This window comes from Asparagus officinalis, chromosome 6 (genome assembly GCF_001876935.1).
Source record: "Asparagus officinalis chromosome 6, Aspof.V1, whole genome shotgun sequence".
Taxonomy (NCBI): domain Eukaryota; kingdom Viridiplantae; phylum Streptophyta; class Magnoliopsida; order Asparagales; family Asparagaceae; genus Asparagus; species Asparagus officinalis.
The window spans coordinates 63,371,804-63,377,408 of NC_033799.1; the positions used below are offsets into that span (position 1 = coordinate 63,371,804).

The 5,605-nt window shown below is 43.6% G+C and overlaps 1 pseudogene; it reads right to left on the reverse strand.

Annotated features, from left to right (window-relative positions):
- On the reverse strand, positions 3,289 to 5,403 carry LOC109846244 (annotated as a pseudogene).

Sequence of the window (5,605 nt, forward strand, 5' to 3'; positions counted from 1 at the left end):
AAGAGGTTCTAGGCTTGTATTTATAGGGCTCCGGATGCGGGTACATGGATGAGAATGAGTGATTTGGTCTTATCTTCAGTCAATAATGACCTAACCATGTTTGTAGATGATATCTAGATAGTTAAGAACCCCTAGAACAGATTAATCCTGAGAAAACCATTCAAAACCATCGAAAACACGTCAGGGGTCAAAACAGTGCGACGGGGGCTGCTAACCCGCGGGGGGCGCAGGTCGGCGCGGTCCGACCCGGGGGTCGGCTCCATCTGATCCTGTGCCGGTGCGGGTCGGTGCTATTCGACTCGCACGGGCGCAAGGGTTTGGCTTTTCTGTTTGGTGTTTTCTGACTTTTCAGGACTTGTATTTTCCACCGTTTTGTGTATTTGATTGTCTCGCTGACTTGTACGCTTCGTTACGAGACTGACCATGGAACGCGCACGAACTGATTGATGCACGCGTGATGACCGACACGCGTGAGTTGATTGACACGCGCGTGTTTACCGACGCACATGAACTGATTGACGTGTGCGTGTTGACCGACGCGTGTGAGCTAATTGACGTGAACCTTCTTGATTCATCCACTCTTTGCTTTGAGTTTCGTGCGGGCTCTCATAAGAAATTTTAGATGCCTACAGATACCCTCTCCAAAGTGTTTCAACCTCGTCCTTTTATAGATGAGTCTAAAATGCTTTGGATGTGATAGACCCCTACCACCTTCAATCGGTGTCAAAGGACCTATAATTAGCTTCAGTTCTTGACTTCTCCACTTTTTAGTCTATTCAGTATTTTGTTGAATAGCTAAAAAATTTTTGGTGTTGCGTTTATCGTCTGACCGTTGTTAAGGTCTTGAATCGAAATTGATAAGTTGATTTTGGCTTGCGTCATTGAGTTAACTTTGAACTAATCAGCTGCATCGCAACGTGTTGATCGGCGTTGACCTTGGGCTATGCGTTGACCGGCGTTGACCTTAGGGTTTTGTATCGATCAGTGTTAGCATAGTTTATACTCGTACGTTTGCTGGAGTCTACACAGTTTAAGCTCTTAAGGCGTTGGAGCGTGGCGGTCCTAAATACTGGGGCTGCAGGACCAACTGTTAACGCTGATTCATCTGCAGGTATGGATCTCATTCCGGAGTTGTTGGATGCTCATGTCACGAGACCAACTAATGAAGCTGATACGTAGTTGACTTGTATTTATAGAATTTTTGGCAAATTTTTAGCCATCAACGGGTTTGATGAGCCTTTACCGACTACCGTTTGAGTCGGGCTAGCATGCAGATTGTTTAAATCCGTTCTGCACGTAACGTTGTACTAAAAGAGTTAACTCTCTTAGTGCTACAATATTGAATACGTAGGCTTTGTCCTTCTCACAGGAATAGACTACCCGACAACGCGTGTTAGGCGCTGACTTATCCCTTCTTAGGATTCAGTATAAAAGTCCCCAGACTTGGATTCTGGTATCTTCTTCAATCGGTAAAAGACTAAACCGACAATGCATGTTAGGCGTTGACTTATCCCTACTCAGGATTCGATATAAAATTCTCCATGCATAAAAGGCATGGATTTTTGTTGCTACGATGCTGAATACGTAGACTCGGTTGTTTTTACGGGAACGAACCACCCAGCAACGCGGGTTAAGCGCTGACTCATCCCTACTTAGGCTTCGGGATAAAATGCCCCAGACTGGTATTCTGGTATCTTCTTCAATCAGTAAAAGACTAAACCGGTAATGCGTGTTAGGTGTTGACTTATCCCTACTTAGGATTCGGGATAAAACTCCCCGCGCGTGTAAAGCACGGATTACGGCGTTATTAATAATAACCTGTCACAATATTGAATATATAGGCTTTTGTTGTTTTTACGGTCAAAGACTAACCGGCAATGCGTGTTAGACGTGGACTTAGGATTTTTGACAAATCCTTGTTTGTGGAAAATTTTGTAATAAAAGAATTGAAAAAAAAAATTGACTTGTATTCCTTCGATCTCGATTACAATTCGATTACAAAAGAGAGGAGAACGAATTTGATTCTCCCCTTTGTTTAAAACTGGGTTCTTTTCAGTAGCGATAGAATGCCTCCTTCGATTGCTTGCGTCGTATTTGCTCTCCGTTGACGATCCGACCGTCTTTTATCTCGTGGGAACAATAAACTTTTATGGTAAGTTTGAAGAATAACTCATAACGAGTTTTAGAACTCAGAATGAGTTAAAACTCTGTGAAAAGAGTTGTTAAAACCGAAAATCCGGTTCATGACCAAGCATATTTTCTGTTGTTGCTGAAAGATCCTCCTCAATTTGATCTTCAGAATCTGAATTAAATCCTCTATCTCCAAAGAATCCGCCTCTACTATCTCCAGAGAAAAAAAATCCCTAACTCCCCGCCTCCACGTGTGGTTTAGATGCTAAAAGATCCAACCTCTTGTGGTTTTGATTGCCAAATCTTCAACCAATCAGCCAAAAAAACTGACCTCTCTACTCGGTTGAGTTTGTTGAGTTTTTATAGGTGGATAAGAGGTTATAACTGTCCTCTAAATCCGCTCCTAGGTGGACGTGATTTTCTCAGATCGTGGGGAAAACGATTCTGAAACCGTTCGACTCATATTTGAATGAGTCAAACGCCTAATTTGGCGTTCAGAACCCTAACTTCGCGTCTTGGAATTGAGACGCGAGGTTGGGTGTTGATTGAACGTCAAAAACACGAGGGTCGCTCGTGTTTTGCTTGTTGCAGCTTGGAAACACGGGGGTCGCCTGCATTTCAAGAATTATAATGCGAAGATGAGTTCCGCGTTTTAGAATGAGCTAGTTGATTTGTAACTTCTTCTGTAGAGCGTTGCAAGGACCATTGTTCAGTAATCCTCGCATTAGCTGTAGTGGGGTGTGAAAATCGTCAGATTGTAACTTCACTGTAGATTGTGAAGACTGATGAATAGAGTTTTCATCAGTTGTCGGAAGTGTCATTGAATTGTAACTCTTCTCGCTCTATGTGAAAAGTCATCCATTTGCAGCTTTCGTTTGTTAGCATGAAAGCTATTTGATTGTAACTTTTATTGTTAGAGCTTAATAGGGATCAGCTATCCATTGTGATTTTTAGACAGCCTACAGAACCCCTTCCAAAGTTTTCAAAAGTTCACGGTTGACTGGGACGAATTTTCAGAATACTTTGGATCCTAAAATTTAGTGGATTGATTGTTCACTTTGTCTGATTTGAAGACGTCGCGAATCTGGTTGTTGTAATGTTAAAATTATGTTACCCCAAACCAAACAACGTAACTTTTGAGTCTTGATGACAATGAACTTAGTCAAACAAACTAAATCCCAAGTCATCGTCAGACTCATTGACAGGCTCGTCCTTCTTCTCTTCTTCCTTAGAGGCAGGAGCAGCAGCATTCTCAGCAGATGCAATAGAGATAACAGCAACAACAAACTTGCTCGGATCCTTTAGATACTCCTTTACCCTCTCAGCCTATGGGAAGGTGTATTCAGTGTCAACAGCAACAGCAAGGACGTTCTTGTAGGCATTGACGAACATGTGAGGCGTAGCTGCAAGAGTTGGGTAAGAGAGAGCCAAGGATAGCGAAGCGACCATAGAAACACCAGCTGTAAACTTGTCAACGAGGTCATCCTCCGTGAGGTTGAGCACCTCTAGACTTAAGACAGATCCATTGTTATAGACAGAGAGAATCGCAAGCCCACATGAGAGGGGCTTTATCCTACATTTAGTCAGGAGGGCAGCCTCAGAGGAATCCACTTTATCTCCTTTCTTGATCAGCTCAACTGGGGTGACGATTTTAGCAATATCATCATTACTCTTTATTGGGATGTTAAGCCATTTAGAAGAATCAGTTGCGCATCAGATCGTGTCTTCATTTAATCTTCGTTGGGATGTTAAGCCATTTAGAAGAATGAGTTATGTGCAGCTCCTGGCTTCATTAATCTTTGTGGGAATGTTAAGCCACTTAGAAGAATGAGTTGCGCGTCGGATCGAGCCTTCATTAATCTTTGTGGGAATGTTAAGCCACTTAGAAGAATGAGTTATACACCGCTCCTGGCTTTATTAATCTTTGTGGGAATGTTAAGCCACTTAGAAGAATGAGTTGCGCGTCGGATCGAAACTTAGAAGAATGAGTTATGCGCCGCTCCTGGCTTCATTAATCTTTGTGAGAATGTTAAGCCACTTCGAAGAATGAGTTATGCGTCGCTCCTGGCTTTATTAATCTTTGTGGGAATGTTAAGCCACTTAGAAGAATGAGTTGTGCGTCGGATCGAGCCTTCATTAATCTTTGTGGGAATGTTAAGCCACTTAGAAGAATAAGTTATGTGCAGCTCCTGGCTTTATTAATCTTTGTGGGAATGTTAAGACACTTAGAAGAATGAGTTGTGCGTCGGATCGAGCCAGATGATTTTAATGTTGTTGATTATAATTTATCTGTACTCATCCAATAGACTACACAGCCGAGTCGTCTGTTTCTTCTCGGCTTTGGTCACCTTGATGATCGCTGTTAGCTCTTCTTCTATTTATCTGGGACTGTGTCGTAGCCTTGGCAGTCGAGAGGCTGCTATTATAGCGGTCCAAATGCATAGATAAATTTTGCATTTAAGGATTGGAACGCGTGGGTGAGATCTGCGTTTGAGAATTAGAACGCGTAGGTGAATTCCGCGCGTGGGTGAATTCCGCGTTCGGAAGTTCAACCAACTCGAATGCTGAAAATCACGTTTGGGCGGGATTCTAGCCTAGAATCCCGTTCTGATTTGACAGCTTATAGCTGTCTATAAATAGACTACTGAGGTCAAATCAAGAGTCATTCGACTCTTCTTGAAATTTCAACGAAGATTTTCGTTCTCATCTCCGGCGAGCATTGTTCCTCTTCTCTCTCGACCGAAATCCATGGCGCCTAATAAGAAGATCGTCTCTCGACCCTCCAGATCCGATGTCACCTTGGCTCAGGGTTCGTTGGCATCTGCATCGGCCGGTGGTGTCGTGACTCAAGCGAGCGTGTCGCCGCCTCAACTCCCTTTAATCGGGGGTGAGTATAACTTCTGTGGTCGTCAAAACTCGCTACGGCGAGTTCTGATCTCTGAATCAACGAGGAGACTCATTTCAATAATGCGGAGCTGGACTCTGTCATTTAGTATTTTCGACACGGGGTTTGATCTCCGCGTCTAAGATTTTCGACGCGAGGTTGGATCTTCGCGTCTAAGATTTTTGGCGCGAGGTTGGATCTCCGCGTCTGAGATTTTTAACGCGAGGTTTGATCTCCGCATTTGAGATTTTCGACGTGAGGTTTGATCTCCGCATCTAAGATTTTTGACGCGAGGTTCGATCTCCGCTTCTGATTTGCCTCTTGCATTGTCTAACCCTTTTCTTTGTTTTGTAGTGCGTCATACCAGCGAGCCTCTCCCCTTTCGCCATCATTTTGGATATGAAGGTGGTGTGGATCTGAACATGACATTCAACCTGCGCCGAGAACTCACAGTTTTCCGAATTACGGAGAAGAGCCATGTGGAACTAATCACCCAAGCTTCTCCTGAAACTCTTAGGACATTGGTTACGAACGCTAGACTTAAGAACCTGAGCCGTAAACCGATAGTCAAACCCGGATTCCTCTTCGGGG